Raw genomic sequence first — 18,315 nt, 5'->3', positions numbered from 1 at the left:
TGCGTGAAGAGTTTGACAGAGCACTGAAAGATCTGAGTCGAAACAAGGCCCCGGGAGTAGACAACATTCCATTAGAACCACTGATGGCGTTGGGAGAGCCAGTCATGACAAAAGTCTACCATCTGGTGAGCAAGACGTATGAGACAGGCGCAATACCCTCAGACTTCAAGAAGAATGTAATAATTCCGATCCCAAAGAAAACAGGTGCTGACAGATGTGAAAATTACCGAACAATCAGTTTAATAAGTCACGGATGCGAAATACTAACGCGTATTCTCTATAGACGAATGGAAAACTGATAGAAGCTGACCTCGGGGATGATCAGTTTGGATTCCGTAGAAATATTGGAACACGTGAGGCAATAATGACCCTACGACTTATCTTTGAAGAAAGATTAAGGAAAGTCAAACCTACGTTTCTAGCATTTGTAGACTTACAGAAAGCTTTTGACAATGTTGACTGGAATACTCTCTTTCAAATTCTGAAGGTGGCAGGGGTAAAATACAGGGAGCGTAAGGCTATTTACACTTTGTACAGAAACCAGATGGCAGTTATAAGAGTCGAGGGGCATGAAAGGGAAGCAGTGGTTGGGAAGGGAGTGAGACAGGGTTGTAGCCTCTCCCCGATGTTGTTCAATCTGTATATTGAGCAAGCAGTAAAGGAAACAAAAGAAAAATTCGGAGTAGATATTAAAATTCATGGAGAAGAAATTAAAACTTTGAGGTTCGCCGATGACATTGTAATTCTGTCAGAGACAGCAAAGGACTTGGAAGAGCAATTGAACGGAATGGACATTATCTTGAAAGGAGGATATAAGATGAACATCAACAAAAGCAAAACGAGGATAATGGAATGTAGTCAAATTAAATCCGGTGATGCTGAGGGAATTAGATTAGGAAATGAGACACTTAAAGTAGTAAAGGAGTTTTGTTATTTAGGGAGTAAAATAACTGATGATGGTCGAAGTAGAGAGGATATAAAATGTAGACTGGCAATGGCAAGGAAATCGTTTCTGAAGAAGAGAAATTTGTTAACATCGAGTATACATTTAAGTGTAAGGAAGTCGTTTCTGAAAGTATTTATATGGAGTGTAGCCATGTATGGAAGTGAAACATGGACGATAAATAGTTTGGACAAGAAGAGAATAGAAGCTTTCGAAAGGTGGTGCTACAGACGAATGCTGAAGATTAGATGAGTAGATCACATAACTAATGAGGAGGTATTGAATAGAATTGGGGAGAAGAGGAGATTGTGGCACAACTTGACAAAAAGAAGGGACCGGTTGGTAGGACATGTTTTGAGGCATCAAGGGATCACAAATTTAGCATTGGAGGGCAGCATGGAGGGTAAAAATCGTAGAGGGAGACCAAAAGATGAATACGCTAAGCAGATTCAGAAGTATGTAGGATTGAAGACCACAACAACAACAACAACATCTTTTATACGTACAAGGGAAGACGCTCTTTGTTGTACCTGCTTTTATTCTGTGGTTATGATTAATTTTTAACTAACAATTACATGTTCATTTGTGTTGTACGTAACTACTTCACATCCGATTGCAGAACAAATCGTGCGGCGTTGTCAAGTTAGTGTCGATACAGCACTGTGTAACCACTGGCATATGTTCTCTTCCATTGTAAATAATTGTAGCTGGTTTACCATAGGTCGCTGGTAATTTTATTAACAGCATATATTACCACCAATTTGGAAGCCTTAGCTCTTCTACATATACAAAGACAACTCATCTTCTGTATCTACGTTATTCATGAATTATCATCTTTCTTTGTGATCAAATGGTTCCAATGGCTCTGAGCAGTATGGGACTTAACATCTGAGGTCATCAGTCCCATAGAACTTAGAACTACTTAAACCTAACTAACCTAAGGACATCACATACATCCATGTCCGAGGCAGGATTCGATCCTGCGACCGTAGTGGTCGCGCGGTTCCAGACTGTAGCGCCTAGAACCGCTCGGCCACCCTGGCCGGCCTTTGTGATCAGAATTACCATTTCAGATATATTTTACAATTATTCACTTACTGTCACAGCTGTCAAATGATGCAGATTACTTTAAGCACTGTCACCTGTTCCCTTGTTATTGTGCTTAGTCGTGCTTTTAAGCTTTATTCGTTTCAATTTTTCAATTACTTGATTTAATTGTGTACTGTTTAATATCAGATCTCTGCTTAAGGTTTCGTGAGTGCTTGTAACGTTTCTCATCGCGAGGTCGAGTAATTACTCGACAAAAGACAAGTACTATGTTCAAATTGTTACCTCTATCGTGGAGCAGTGCTATCTAGCCGGTTTACTGTCCGGCATGCTGATTCTGCTCGGCAGTCGCGTACCAGGTGGTAGGCAGAATGTTTATGACCTGTGTTTTCTTGGATATGGCCTTTAACATTACGTACGACAACCAAACTAGTTACACCATGAATTTAGCACAATTCGGTGAAGATCAGCATGGTTCTCTATTTTTTTCGTTAAAATACTGTAGCTTAGCCTAACTTCCTGTTTTGTTTATGTGCAGGCAAACTAAAGATGGTATACGAGCGAAACTGCTCGTAACGCAGTAAATGTGTAATAATACAGCTGAGGTGGTTTTCATCAATATTTTACGTTAGAGTTGGATGTGGTGTTCAACATGGTCAAGAAATGAGGTACTGGCGCAAGTAAAGCTGTGAGGGTGATTCGGGAGTCAATCTCGGATAGCTCAGTCTATAGAGCACTTGCCCGCTAAAGGAAAGCTCCCAATTTCTTGTCTCGGGCCGCCACACAGTTGTAATCTGCCTGGAAGTTCCATGATCTAGATTTTTGCAGTATTTATTAATCGAGTTGGCACAAGTAATGAGCAACATGTTTCTCAAATTCTTTGTTCTCTTTGTTCCCAGAAAACTGGCAACCTTCGACAAAATTCTGAGGGTTCGGCACTCAGGACCACTGATACAACATGGCGCCTAAACTGTAGTCCTACGTCATGTGAGGGCCGACTGTATTTGTCACAGATGTGTGTGTTGGTCCTCTCCAGTGTTGATAGCCTTGGCGCTTTTCAAAACCGCTGGTATCAAATGAAACAGTCAGCCCACCTAGCGGCACTAATTTTTATGGCCAAAGAGTCTTTTGCAGCACTTCTGGAAGGACGCTTCTGCGACGTTAAGTTGCCATGAACCACATCTCGGTTACTCTCATGTGACACAAAAACTGATATGCGGATTTTCTTATTCATTAATTACTAATGTTTCTCTATTAATTTCTTACCGTGAGTGCTCCATTTCCTCGGTATAAGTAGTTATAATCTTTTGTCGCTTTATCACCGTTTTTTTTAGGATATGGCGTCACATGAAACAATATTCATTAAACAAACACGAATTACACAAACGATAATTGCATAGCGTCCAAGTCCTTTTACGTCATTGATAAAATATCGCATATTTGTACAGTAAGAAAAAATGTCAGTGATTTACCTCACATTCTTAATCCTGTGTCGAAAGTATCTCTCTTGAGAATCTGTATCTCTCGTGAAAGAATAGGTCATATATGTGTGAATATTCTTATTTTAACCTAGAAAAATGAATAGATCTGTGTAGTAATGATTCACGTTTATTAGTCTATTTGTCACCTACCCACCTCCCCCCCCCCCTCCCCAAATGTCCCTGAGCACTATGGGACTTAACAGCGGAGGTCATCAGTCCCCTAGAACTTAGAACTACTTAAACCTAACTAACCTAAGGAGATCACACACATCCACGCCCGAGGCAGGATTCGAGCCTGCGACCGTAGCTGGGCCACTGCGACCGGCGCGCACCCCCCCCCCCCCCCACACCTCCCCAGCGCCCATTTAAGTATTGGTGTTCTCTCTAGGGGGAGATTTTATTTTTAGATGTGTGGCAACAGCGAAATATTATTTATATTATTAGTAAATTAATTTAACCTTTAATAGATTAATAGATAGTGAAAGGATTCATCTGATTTAGCAGCTAGTGCTGAGTTACAGAAGAATTATTACTCCCTTGCTAGCTAACGCGTTTTGAAACGTAAGGATCCGTCAACTGAAATCTTTATTCTGGCGGGCAAGAACGACTGTATGTTAGGTTCCTGGTAAGGCAATGCGATGTACTTCAGATTCACAATTTTCCGATTAGGCAATGTATGTATTAGTCTTTGATTTCAAGCGTGTAACCAACTAATAAAGCATTATACAGAAAAAGAGATAAAATTGGAGGAGGCATGGTGCAAAGATCATTACGCTTACAGTAACGGTAAAGATCCTAGCGAACTAATGGGAGACAGCTTATGGGAATGATTTAGTATGGAACTGAAATACAAAGAGAATTAAATTACAGCAGACGCCAAATCTGAATAATGGAAATCGAAGATCAAAACAGAAATCATTTGTTTTTCACACATTTAAGCCCTAAAAGGGCTGACCGACATGTAAGGACCCGGGTTCGATTTCCGGTACTGCCAGGGAGTTTTCCTTGGTGGGAGGACTGGAACAGGATGCACTCTGCCTAGCAATGATAACTAAGAAACTACTTCAGTGAGAAGCAACGACACCAGGTCTTCTAATGCGAAAATGACCGGGAGAGCACCCTTCCATAACGCACAAGACAGCACCATGGGCTGAGGATGTCACGGAGGTTGGTCGGGCACCATAGTCCATCTGCGGATGGTAGTGCTTCATTTGTTCATTTTCATAGCTCCTTTGGCCAACAGTTTGGAAACTTAGAAGTTATTGTGAATGAAAGTGGCGGAATATAAAGCACAGAATGTGGGTTAAGGGTGAATAAAGCATTAATGATGATGGTGGGGAAGAAGACTAGAGGAAAGCAAATATGAGATGCTTAACATAAAATTTGGTAAAGATATAGCAGCAAAAAATGACGTGGTACTGTCTTGACCAAGAACGCACCAGAAGCAGATGGACAGAAGAAGGCGGATTTTTTCAACTACGGAGCTCTGTTGGTATCGTGATATTGTCATGAAAGTGTGGAAGATGATCCTGCTGTACAGCGTTAAATGGATGTCAAACACAGACTACTGGAAAAGACGAGAAAGTGACGGGAAGAAGAAAAAAATGAGAATAGATAAAATATGAACAGAGGTTGAAGAGGCATATTTAACTTGTAAACAGATCGAGCAATGGACGGTAAAAGGCAGACAAAGACTGTGGAAGACTTTTAGTGCAGTATGTATGTAGAAACTGGAACACTAAGAGCAGACATTAAAAACTGGCGGAAGGTACTATACCATTCGCCCAAGCTAACGCTTATTCTTTAGTGACGACTAAAATCTTGAAGTGATTATCTGAAGCATTCCGCCCAGAATGGTGTGTTTACTGGCAATCGAGATACATTTTGAATTGGGTAAAGCACAAATACAGTGGGCATTCTAGTGCCACGGTTCGTCAGAGCAGAAAATCTATTTTGCAAGCCTCGCGACCGTCGGCACATTTTATCTGCATCTCCTATGCCTTCCAGGTATTTTGTGATGTCATGCACTATATATTTTCTTTTTCAATTCTTAAATCTAGAACCAGGATACGAAAGTCTGGTTCGCTTTTAGATGGTCTCTCGCAGCACACCTGTCTTGTATTGTTATCGGATCACAACAGCAGTCTTTGAACTATTCTCGTGCTGCCCGATCTCAGTTGCAGCAAAGGCCTCTCAGACAGAACAGCGATGCAGGTACAATAAAACTGAGCAGAGAATTGTTTTTACCTCCCTGTGACGACGTAATCTAAACAGCAAACAAATCATTAAAAGCTATATGCAGTCTTGACACAATTTCATAACGTGTTCGGAATGGAGAAGTTAGAAAGAACGGTAAAATGTTTTGACCTTCTAGACGACCTAATTTCTTTATAATTTTGATTTGTTCGTCAAGAGTACTCAAATAATCTGTACAATCTGCAAGATACGAAAACGATGCTACTGTCATTCCTCAGACAGAGGAACATGTACATATACAGATGAAATTATTTTTTAGATCCTATTTTAGGGCACTCACAAGATTAGTTAAATCGACCTAGTCTGTGTTTACCTGAGTTGTCATTTGTGAGACGACTTGTCAGCAAAACAAACAAACACACACACACACACACACACACACATACACTCACACAAGCACACGTTGCCAGCCAGTGAGCTGACTAATCTGATATCGCCAAGGAAAGCCCAGCAGTGCCTTTCGCAGTTGTGCGTGTGATGTGACTTTGCTTCTACTACTAATTCCCTTCTTGACTCAATCCGTTTGAATTATCCCACTCTCTTTCGTTATGTTAATCCAAAACGTTCAATCGTGTAGGCGCCTGTTGAGAAATTTGCTCTATAGAACTGTTCAAAAATCCTCAGAACTAAGCGACAATATGTCAAGTTCCTGTCGCTATCCCAGCGTTTTTTTTGTGAATATCTGTCGATTCAGCGGGCGATGTTTCAGTTGGTGGCAAATTATCAACTTTGACGCGTTGTCATGATTTCTATTGCTTTGTACAAGGTATCTTGAATAAATTGATCCAGAAAATTTGTATAATGATTTTATCTCATCCGCAAAAATATTTTAGAGCGATTTTCAAATTAAAACTTGTAACCTAGCATATCAGCTGTATTATTTAACTGAATAAAACTTTACAGTTTTGTGATTTAATGATTGGATGAGATTAAGAAAGAAAATGCAGACTAGAGGAAAGCGTATATCTTTAAGGTATTTTACACGATTTAGTAACGTCGTTATGAGCAACTACATTTTTTTTTTCAAAAAAGAATAAATCGATGATTCATGTCTATCCAAAGGTCAGTACTTGAACTGAAGAAATAACATAGTGTAAATATAAGTATTTGGTAGCAGTATAATACTTAGGACAAAAATATATCCTTATAAAATATGTGTTTCTTATTCTTCACTTGACTTTTAAATTTTAATGTCGTTTGTTATTATCGCGTTATTGCGCTGTGACGTCACTCTTCAGTAACCCACCTATTAGCGTCTGTGGATCTTAAGACATCTTGTACGTTTTTCGCAGCAACTCGGTGAGGAATCAAGTGTTTCTCCAGCTTCGTGGGCTCAAGGGTGAATGTCTGGGGAACAGGACGCAAGAAATTTTACGCGTCCTGGTCTGAATGAAACGCACGGAAGACATCGGCCTTCAGTGAACCTCATTCAAACTAAAATCATTCTCTTAACCATTCTTTTAAAAGTTCCAGCATTTTGTCAACTGAAATGCCACACATTAGACCGAGTTCGAATGGCAGTTTGACGCCTGTTTTCTGAGAGGATTCATATGAGGAATGCATCCACTGAGGTAAAACAGAGTATTCAGCAGTACATGCCTGTAATAGATCAACATGAACTTCTTGGAAGATCTGCAGCCTAATGAGAATGCAGTGAAAATCCTTTATAACGGTACAGTGATGCTCTTAATGACAAATCCGTCACTATGGGCTAGGGACAGCACCTGAGACCAGTAGAAAAGCGTCCATCGTGACTCGTTCGATTCTAGCGACTGCTTAAACTGTGAGTGCATTAGCGGCCGAAGACTCCCTGTACAAGACGCTGCTCTCGTTCGCCCAACGACTTGTCAAAGAGGCTGGATGAGTGGACAGTCAGGTCACGTTCTTGCCCTTTGGGTAGGAAACTACCCCTAAAAGACAGAAGAACACCAATGATCAATGGTGTGAGTATCCAGAAGCAATGAAAACCACTTCACTTGTATTCGCGGGACTGCGACAAAGATCTTCAGTGATGATATCTCCATTAGAAAAGTTTCTGGATTAGTACCACATTCAAGGGTACTGCGAATGGAAAGGCGGTCTTGAGGAAATAACTGAATAATTAACGAAGTTGTAAGTTTCTTCGAGTCTGAATATGATAAAAAAGCTAAAAAATCTGAAAAAGTAAATGCAAAAGCTTAATCTAGAATTTTCAGTGATCGGAAAAGTGAAAGAGGTTAAAGATCTCTGGTCAGAAAAATTAACAGCTGCAGATCATTGTGTTGCAGGAGTAGGATTCGTCGCGAGAGAGAGCTACTGTGAATAGTTCATTGATATCTTTAGTATCATTAAAATCGACAGTAAGCCCACGACGACATAATTTGTTCAGGTATACATCCCATTTACGCATGCAGTAGATAAGAGATAAAAATCTATGTAATGATATTGAACGTGTAATGCAACATGTAACAGAAGATGAAGATTTAATAATCACGAATGATCGGAACACTGCAGTAGGAGCACAGAAAATTGTCATGGGAGAATGTGTGGTCGGTAGCAATATATTTCAGCTAGTAATAGCGTATATACTGCTCAATAAAGAGGAAGAGATATAATTGGAGACATGAGAGGAGTCTAGGTTCATTTCATCTTAGTAAGACAGGAATTTCTAAATCAGATACTGGACTGTAACGTGTACCCAGAGAAAAATGTAACCTCGGACTACAGTTTAGTAATGATGTAGACTAATGTTCTAGACAAGTGTCCGAAAGAATCGATGTGGAAAGAAGAAGGATGCTGAGGTCATGAGTTATGATGAAGTGCATTTCAGCTGTAGATGGTGACTGCTACAATAGGAAGTTAGGTTGAAGCGAAATGGACATGTCTAACTAGAACAACCGCAGGGACCGAACATACAAGTACCGGATGGTTATAATTAAAATGCAGCTTCTAACAGAGGTTCAGTGTGGGCTATAATTATCGTATGTCAACGAAACTTAGTAGTATGCTAATGCGTTAATACGGAACCGATATACACTGGAAAACAAATTTGTTCCAATTGTGGCTACCAGATGCAAATCTGGCGCTGTAGATTCTTTGCCTGATCGTATGACATCCACACTCTCATTTGGTAAGCCATAACGGCAGTGAACACTACGGCTATCGAGCAGAGAGTCCTTGCACTGTTAGTGACAAAGTCGTGAACGGCGAGAGTGTTGCATTGAGAGAGTATCGCCGACTGGAAGGTCTCAGGAGAGGCCTGATGTCCTTAAATACGTTACTGGCCATTAAAATTGCTACACCACGAAGATGACGTGCTACAGACGCGAAATTTAACAGACAGGAAGAAGATGCAGCGGTATGCAAATGATTAGCTTTATAGAGCATTCACACAACGTTGGCGCCGGTGGCGACACCTACAACGTGCTGACATGAGGAAAGTTTCCAACCAACGTTGTTGTGATGCCTCGTGTAAGGAGGAGAAATGCGTACCGTCACATTTCCGACTTTGATAAAGGTCGGATTGTAGCCTATCGCGATTGCGGTTTATGGTATCGCGACATTGCCGCTCGCGTTGGTCGAGATCCAATGACTGTTAGCAGAATATGGAATCGGTGGGTTCAGGAGGGTAATACGGAACGCCGTGCTGGATCCCAACGGCCTCGTATCACTAGCAGTGGAGATGACAGGCATCTTATCCGCACGGCTGTAACGGATCATGCAGCCACGTCTCGATCCCCGAGTCAACAGATGGGGACGTTTGCAAGACAACAACCATCTGCAAGAACGGTTCGACGACGTTTGCAGCAGCATGTACTATCAGCTCGGAGACCATGGCTGCGGTTACCCTTGACGCTGCATCAAAGACAGAAGTGCCTGCGAAGGTGTACTCAACGACGAACCTGGGTGCAGGAATGGCAACACGTCGTTTTTTCAGATGAATCCAGATTCTGTTCACAGCTTCATAATGGTCGCATCCGTGTTTGGCGACATCGCGGTGAACGCACATTGGAAGCGTGTATTCGTCATCGCCATACTGGCGTATAACCCGGTGTGATGGTATAGGGTGCCATTGGTTACACGTCTCGGTCAGCTCTTGTTCGCAGTCCAGTTGAACTGTGGACGTTACATTTCAGATGTGTTACGACCTGTGGCTCTACCCTTCATTCGATCCCTGCGAAACCCTACATTTCAGCAGGATAATGCACGAGCGCATGTTGAAGGTCCTGTACGGGCCTTTCTGGATACAGAAAATGAACGACTGCTGCCCTGGCCAGCACATTCCCAGATCTCTCACCAATTGAAAACGTCTGGTTAATGGTGGCCTAGCAACTGGATCGTCACAATACGCCAGTCACTACTCTTGATGAACTGCGATATCGTGTTGAAGCTGCATGGGCAGCTGTACCTGTACACGCCATCCAAGCTCTGTTTGACTCAATGCCCAGGCGTATCGAGGCCATTATTACGGTCAGAGGTGGTTGTTCTGGTTACTGATTTCATGATCTATGCACCCAAACTGCGTGAAAATGTAATCACATATCAGTCTAGTATAATATATTTGTCCAATGAATATCCGTTTATCATCTGCATTTCTTCTTGGTGTAGCAATTTTAATGGCCAGTAGTGTAGTTTGAAGACGATGATAATGAAATTCTAAACACTGGTGAGCTTGTTGTGACACATGGAAGAGGAAGACGTCCTATCCCGGTGGAAGTTATTGGATAGGTTGCTGTTGCCGTAACTGGCCACGCAGCACGTGCCCCGGGTAGTGGTGGCACTCGCCGAGTATCACGAGAACTGTCCATCCCGTAGTCATCCATACAGAAAGCTTTGCGGTTTATATGAGAATTACATTGATACACGCACAAGATCCAGACTATGCAGCAACTGAAACCCGATGATCCGCAGCAGCGTCCTGAATGTACTCTTCCGTTTCTGGCGCCAATTGAAGTTAATTACACGAGGCACATTTTGCACTATAGGCTGCAGTGAATATACAGAAATACCGAATTTGGGGTGCTGTTAAACCATGTGTAGTGTACGAAGAACAGCTGCTCTGGACGTATGTGCCTGGTGCGGATGAACAAGCATCTTTATTCTCAGTCCGTTCTTCTTTGAGGAAAAAAAAAAAAAGAAAAGAAAAAACGAAAAAAAACGGAGGGCCTGTTGGGTGTACCGTGACGTCTGTACCTTACCGGTACCTCCTTGTACAGCACATAATTCCTGCTTTGGAAGAGCGCAACTGTGTGGAAACTGCTATTTTCATGCAAGACGGCGCAACACCTCAGGTCGCTCGTATACCGAATGATTTGCTTTTGCGACCTTCCAGGAACATAGAACATGTTATCTCCGGAGGTTTTCACGACGCTTGGCCTGCGTTATCATCCGATATGAGTCCATGTGACTTTGGGCTCTGGAGATGTCTGAAAGAACGCGTTTACCAGGGAAGGGTTCATTACCTACGTGATCTGAAAGCCAGTATGCAGGACCGCGTTGATCAGATTCCCCCGGAACCGCTGCGAGTAACTGTCCATCAAGTAGTTTTACCTATGCAGCATCTCGCCGACATCTTTGGTGCTCTTACTGAACAAATTATGTAAGCGGTGGTTAACAATAAAATAAACATTACTCCTTTCTCACTTGTGTGACATTTGCTGCCCTCGTCTCGTTCATAGTCCATTACATGTGGAAATATTTCTATACGTGTTCCTTGTATTGAGAGGGCCAGATTTGCACTTGGTGTCCAGAATTGGAAGTAATGTTTTCCAGAGTAAATCGGTTCCACTTTAACGCATTACATTGTGTACCAAATGTCGCTACTATACGATAATTACAAAAATGGTTGAAATGGCTCTGAGCACTATGGGACTTAACTTCTAAGGTCATCAGTCCCATAGAACTTAGAACTACTTAAACCTAACTAACCTAAGGACGTTACACACATCCATGTCCGAAGCAGGATACGAACCTGCGAACGTAGCCGTCGCGTGGTTCCAGACTGCAGCGCCTAGAACCGCTCGGCCACCTCGGCTGGCCGATAATTACTCCCCATACTGGAGAAGGAGGGGCATCTATTAAGTTAGTTTCCCTATTTTATATATAAACGTTACACATGATTTTTCATGATGAAATAATTTTATTGACATTTTACAATGCTTCTGTTACAATGACAATAAGGTTGTTTCACTATGATAAATCGTATGTAATGTTTTCAACAAAATAAGGAAGTTGTTTATTGCACGCCCCTCGTGAAAGGGAGGTAACCTCGAAAAAACCATTGATAGCAGTAGAAATACTTCGATTAATATCGAAAAAGGAAGGAAGTGCAAAAAGGTTCACTCAGTATACAAGAATGTACCGATATAAGTCACTTAGTAATGAAATAAATAAGTAAATACGAGTATTTAGGAAATGCATGGAAGCCAAGGCGAAATGGCTGCAGGAAATTGGAAACAAAATCGAAAAAGAAATCTTGTGGCAAGGATTCCTTCAGCACAACTGGATTCTTTTTTGTAAAAGGAACTGCCGCGAAATTGAATACAAAATGGTCAGCATTAGGCGTGCATGAGGAATTCCAGTGTAAACTGCTGTGGTGAGAGTGGGTAGGTGGAAAGAATTCCATGAAGGCATTTGCGTGAGGGATGACTTGCATGATGATTCAATAAGAAATCTGGGTCGGTATGGAGACAAATGAAACCCACTATTGGAGTTTAACAGAGCTTTGGAAGACCTGCGATCAAATAACACAGCCAGGATAGATAATGTTCCTTCACAATTTTTGAAATCATCAGGAGATTTGCCCATCAGGGGATTATTCAAGTAGTTTTACAGAATATGCGAGTATCAGACGTTCTGAAAGATATATACATTAGCCTAAATATAGAAAGGTTGCGATGAGTGCGAGAGCTATCCCGCAATCAGCTTACTATCTCATGCATCTAAGTTGCAGACAAGTATAACATGCAGAAGAATGGAAAAGAAAACTGAAGATGGGTTAGATGACGGTCATTTTGGCTTAAGGCAAGGTAAATCCACCGGAGGTGCAGCTGGGATACTCTTCAGCTTGATCGAGAGCAATGTTCATGTAACCATCAAGACAGGAAAGCACCCTATGTGAATAGATGATGGACAGACTGAATTCCTGAGAAAAGACTGCGTAACATTTTATGAGGTTGCCATAGCATGACTGACAACACAGGCTGCGTCAGTTGTGTAGTCATTATCGCCTCTGTCTATTGAAATTGAGGTGCTTTGTTCGGTTGCCTGTTATCACCAGTCTTTTTCTGCAGTTGATAATTCTGGAACATGCTCAACTCACAGGGGAACACTTCCAAGTGTCAGCAAACATCCCTGATGAAAGTTGACAGTTGTGTACAAGGAGCAAAACAATTCAATACGTATTTTTTGTTTGTAACCAGTTTCGCTTCGAGGGGGTAAAACACATACCGAAAGGTCATTTGGCATACTAGATTTAGAGGGATTATCTTTGACATTATGACATACAAAAAACGTTTTTCATGTGAAAGTTGATAAATAATTAATATTCTTGAAAACTGTATAATCACCTTTTGCCACAATTGCAATTTTGCAAAATACCCCACCATTAGTAATGAAATTTGAAAAATGAAAACGTTTGTTACAATATAAATTAAAGAGGATTTAAAGGGACATACATCTGTGCGTAATAAAGCTGTTTTTTTAAGTACCATTTCTGGATAATAATTTGTACACAGTGTGCTGTCGGAGTATTTTCAACTGCCTAATTAAAATCCCTGAACGTTCGTTACATTTCTAACTGTTTATTTTACTTGTATTTGGTTTATGTCTTAAATTTACCGTTTTATATGTGTATTTTGTTAATTGAAAATAGTAAGTAGCTCATTAATACGATAGAAAATAATTACAATAATGACAATCTGTAATTATATAACGAGACAATGAAACGCAGCATGGAAAAACAAGTAGCGTAACAAGCGCTCGAGTCGCCGAAGCGGTGTCAAATGTAACGGAACGCCACAAACTTGTAGCCACGCGACATTTAATTGGTTTATCGAGAGAATGGTATGCAAGACAATTAGATGGCCACTTTTCCTTTCAAAAATACCTCCATGTCAGTAGCTATAATATGCGAACTGTGAGGCTAGAGAGGGCATATGTCTGAGGAAAATAGAAAAATGTAGTGTAACCCTATAACTGCTGGTGACCGTGCGCCTCTTACATCTGCGTGTGACCGGGTGGGGGATGAAATATACCCTCGACGCGTTATAAAAAGGCGTGGGGCGGAGCGCGAGCCGGCGACCAATCAGCGCCCGCGGCAGATATTGCGTCCGCCGCTGTCAACCCCCACCCCTCCCCCCTCCCCTTCCACACGTAACCCTCTGCGCCCACCACAACTCGCTGGCCACCCGCCTCGCCCACAAATCACTAATGGAAAAATGTAATTGCTGCATTTCTCTGCGATTGCTCTCCCGCTGCGACACTCCTTGTTACACGGCGAAATTGCCAATACGTACGTAATAGACAGAGAAAGAACAGGGCCAGGAGGCGAGCGCTCGGCCACTGCCCATTTTCGATGGTGAAACGCCCGACATTTTCTGTTTCTTTCTGTCTGCTGAATCTCATTCCCGCTACTCGTAAGAGATTAAGTTTGGTGTTTCTTTGATGTCGCGCATTCTTCGAAACAGGTGTCTACTGTATATCTGATATCCAACACTGGGACACCTTCGAAAAAGGGTGTTTCCTGCTACAGAGAGGTAACATATACAAACTTTCAGGTTTTCTCGGAGTGACTGATTAATGGTGTACTTCTCGTTTATACAGGAGTTCTTGTTTCCAGTTTTGCTCAATACTTCGACGACCGATCCAGTCGTGTTCCCGAGTTGCCGCAAATTCTACTGTTAAGTCTACTCGCTGGTGGCGAATGTCCTTCCTGCTGACCCTTGAGTGGGAACGTTTACGGTTATTTTAATGTTTTAGATTGGTGGCAATACTCCTGTACTGTTCAATTCCCCCCCCCCTTCCCCCCACTCCCCCTTCCCGCCGCTTCCACTCCACCCATGTCCAAATCTATGATCTTCAGAACTGTAATACGTTTTCTGATGGCTTCGCATGGCAGTAGAGAATGCACGGTGGCAAGGGAGCATGTCACCCAGCGCGGTTCAACTCTTCCATTGATAGACAAACATTCTGCACCGTTCAGCTATGGTTTAAGGGCTGCCTCCTTAAGAGATATCATCACACTCATTACCAATCATACATAAGTTCAGAGAAAGACCTGATCACTCGACGCACGTGGTATCCTCAGGCTGCCAAAAAACTTGCAAAACGTAGGAAGACCTTTGAAGACTCGACTTTGATTACAGGGACTGGCAATTGATAATCATCATAACGTGTTACACGTAAGAAGGGGGCGGTATACATGAGGGAGTAACTGTCCCGAGTTCTATAAAGAGGACAGACCAAATTTCTCTAGTGGAAGGAAATAAATTAATAGAGGAAAGTCAAAGGTCTGATCTGTAGCGACTAGTGCATACTTGATGAAAGATATGAATAAACATGGAGAAATCACGGCTAGTCATCGTTTTTCAATTAGACAGGTAACAGGACTCTCCTGCTAATCTTCTGCTCTGGATCGTGAAGACGTCGGGCTACTTCTCTTGGCAGCTGTTTCATCACGTAAATGACATTTTAAATTAGAGAAAAAAGGACAGGTTGAAAGCTACAGAACGCTGATTGGCCCCTCAATGCGATTAAACCTAAATGTTTATTACAGGAAGACACAGATTGTTTTGTAGAAAGTGACCATTGTGAGTGACTTGGCGAGATGTCGTCTTGATGTAGGGTAAGGAATGAAAATAAGAAGAACCACATCAAACACAGTTCGAAATCTGAACGTGTAAAGGTCCAGTTCATAGGAACTGCGATGCTCTGGTGTTTACCCTCTTGGGCCTAAATCAAGCTTATTATCAGATACCCTTGGCCGAATCATCCAAACCAATCACAGACTTTTGTACTGATTGGAATTTATACGATTACAATCGAGTACCTTTTAGATTGCCAACTGGAGCTCCCGTACTATCTCGTCTTCTAGACACCGTACATGGCGATTTAAAATTTGTGTTTTTATATAATTACCTCAACGACGTGGTGATCTATAGCTCTTCTTTCTCCGATCATCTAACTCATCTGGATCAAATTTTTGGAAGGTTGCGCTCCGCCGGCCTTACTGTTGAGCCAGCGAAGATTACCCTGTGTAAACCGGAGATTTCATTTTTGGGCCATCTCATTTCTGCCCAAGGGGTTAAAATTGATCAAGAGCGGACCAAGGCTTTGAGGGACTTTCCTTGCCCTCGTGATAAGAAAGAAATTGCCCGTTTTATTGTGTGCAGAAAGGCAAGCTCCGAACAACAGAGACTAGAATATTGCGGTCAGTGGAGTTGCGATGCTTTATTCTCGCGATGAAAAACAATGTGATGGCACTAAAACAACCACCGCAGCTGTTGCTCGTTTCCTAATGAGAAAATTGCTGATCATACTGGACCGTCTTAACAGACGGCCGCTCTCAAGATAATGGAAGGCAACGCTAGAGTACCAAAAAGCCGGGAACTAGCGCACTCTTCCTACACTGTCGTCGGCCGCTGTGTCCTAGCGGTTCTAGGTGCTTCAGTCCGGAACAGCGCTGCTGCTACGGTCGCAGGTTCGAATCTTGCCTCGGGTATGGATGTGTGTGATGCCCTTAGGTTAGTATGGTTTAAGTAGTTCTAAGCCTAGGGGACTGATGACCTCTGATGTTAAGTCGCAAAGTCCTTAGAGCCATTTGAACCATTTGAACCTACACTGTCAGTCATATTATGAGGATACCTGTGAGGAGCTTGAATAATCACCTTGTCCAGCGCTGACTTCTGCTAGACGTGCAGGAAGAGGGTCAGTGAGATTCTGGAAGGTACCGACTGGGATGTGGAACCCTGCCGAGTCCAGTGCAGTGATCAGCTGCGCCACGTTTCTCGTTTGGCGATCAGTTGCGGAAATTGCCCGACAGATGTGTTCCCACAGATTCTAGATTTAGTTTAAATCTGGTGTGTCTGGTGGTCATGGGAGTACGGTAAGCTTACCCAGGTGGTTTTCGAATCACGCATGTACATTTCAAAGTAACCCACGCGTTGCATTGTCCAGCTGGTAGATGCCATCGTGGCGAGTAAAAGCAGACAGCTTGTAAGGGGGGACAAGATCCCAAGGACAGCTGCATAGTTGTATTGATCCATTGTGCCTTCCACAATGACGAGATAAAGCAGGAAATGCCACTAAAACATTCCCCAGGCCGTAAAGCTTCTTTCTCTGGTCTGGATTCTTCCAACGATTGTTGCAGAGTGTTTGATTTCTAACGTTTCACGACTTACACTTACCATCTGTTCGATGGAGCCTTGGAGATCCAGTTGCGTTTGTCGCTGATGAACAGCAGTCAGCATGGATTCGTGAATCAGGCGCTTCTTGCGGAGACGTATACGCAACATTGTTCGCCGGACGGTCGTTTAAGAGAAAGTTAGTAGGCCCTAGTTTCATCTGGAAGGTCAATTGTTCAACAGTTGCACATCTATTCGTCCGTACACTTCTCTTTAGCCGGTGTTCCCCCCTGTCATCTACGGCCAGTGGCGCACCACAAATGCCTCGCCGCCGGTTTTCGATAGCGCAGTTTTGCCATGTACAGTATACTTTCACCACAGCGCCACGCGAACTCTTTTAAACTTAGCCGTTTCGGAAACGCTTCATCCTTGCCCCGAAAGTTTGTGATCATGCCCTTTTGGACGACAGATAGATCACTTCGTTCCCTTTTTACAACTACTTCACCGTTTTCGGCGTCCTCCCTACACGCTTTATATATCCTCCACTTCTAGTACTGCCACATGCAGTCTATGAGAACACTAGACATGCAGAGGAGTATCCTCTACACAGCCCAGAAGATAAAGGGCAGATGAATGAAATAATTATCAATAGGCTTGATGATGTTTGCATCCATATTGATGACAAGAATAGTACTGCCAAGAATAATACACAAAAAATGATGGAAAATATAAAGTGAATGTCTGTTACGTGATAATCTGTTTGGCTTTTGTAGAGGTGAAGGCAGAAGAGACGGAGATCTGACGGTATGATAAGTAACAGTACGAGACTGTAATGAAAATCGAAACACGTTTTTAGGGCTTGTTGATCGAGAAAAATGAAATATAAAGAAAGATTCAAAGATAAAGAAGATGGAATGTAAAGAAAGATTGTAATATAAAGATAAGTAAGCTCTGTATGTGAAAAATAGTGATATACAAGGACAACGAAGGAACAGGAGAAAAATGCAAAAAGATAAATAGGGCGTAAGGCAAGTAGAAAACCCAGAACGAAACGATATCAACACTAAGACCCACTGATAATATTGCCGTCCTCTGTGAATTTTAGCGAGAGCGACAGGACGTGTTGGATAGAACGAGTAAGGGGCAGAGATTAAGGACTAGGAGTAAAACAAAGAGAAAATATTGAGGAGTAGCAGAAACAAAATTAGCTACAAGCTTAACATTCAGTTTGGGGACCTTGTTGTGCAGGGAACTGAGGAATTTCGCA

This window comes from Schistocerca piceifrons, chromosome 5 (genome assembly GCF_021461385.2).
Source record: "Schistocerca piceifrons isolate TAMUIC-IGC-003096 chromosome 5, iqSchPice1.1, whole genome shotgun sequence".
Lineage (NCBI taxonomy): Eukaryota > Metazoa > Arthropoda > Insecta > Orthoptera > Acrididae > Schistocerca > Schistocerca piceifrons.
Note: the sequence above shows the minus strand (reverse complement) of the source record.